General features: G+C 43.5%; 1 long non-coding RNA gene across 1 annotated transcript; it reads right to left on the bottom strand.

Moving 5' to 3' along the window:
• LOC109131949 lies at nt 1-360 on the bottom strand. Its single transcript, XR_002037294.1, has 2 exons — nt 242-360; nt 1-87 (listed from the first exon to the last, which is right to left on the bottom strand). It is a non-coding gene; the product is annotated as an uncharacterized LOC109131949 (long non-coding RNA).
• Nucleotides 361-414: the final 54 nt, after the last annotated feature.

The raw sequence follows: 414 nt of genomic DNA on the forward strand, positions 1-414 counted from the left end.
AAACCAGCCGCCTTAACTGCAGCAGGAATGGCAACTGCTGGACCGATTCCCATGATTGCTGGGTCAACACCAACTGCCGCAAATGTCCTACAAGGTGTCCAACAGTGTCCTACTTAGTAAAAGCCAGAAATGTCTAGAAATACAGCTTCTAGCATATATGTCAACGGAAATTCACAAGGATCTGCAGCATTCAGTTTTTGAGGCTTCTACCACTATAAATTCATCAGGACTTGCCACCTACCTGAATACACCAAGAACGGGAAGTCCCTTTTGCATTGCAACACTTCTCTTCATCAGGAGCACGGCTCCTGCACCATCACTTACTTGGCTGGAATTTCCTGTTTGAGACAGAATAAATGAAGCAATGGATTCATATTTCTGATCAACAAAACTGGGTTCTTAGAAATGAAACAA

Source organism: Camelina sativa, unplaced genomic scaffold (assembly GCF_000633955.1).
Source record: "Camelina sativa cultivar DH55 unplaced genomic scaffold, Cs unpScaffold09201, whole genome shotgun sequence".
In the NCBI taxonomy this organism is placed as follows: Eukaryota; Viridiplantae; Streptophyta; class Magnoliopsida; order Brassicales; family Brassicaceae; genus Camelina; species Camelina sativa.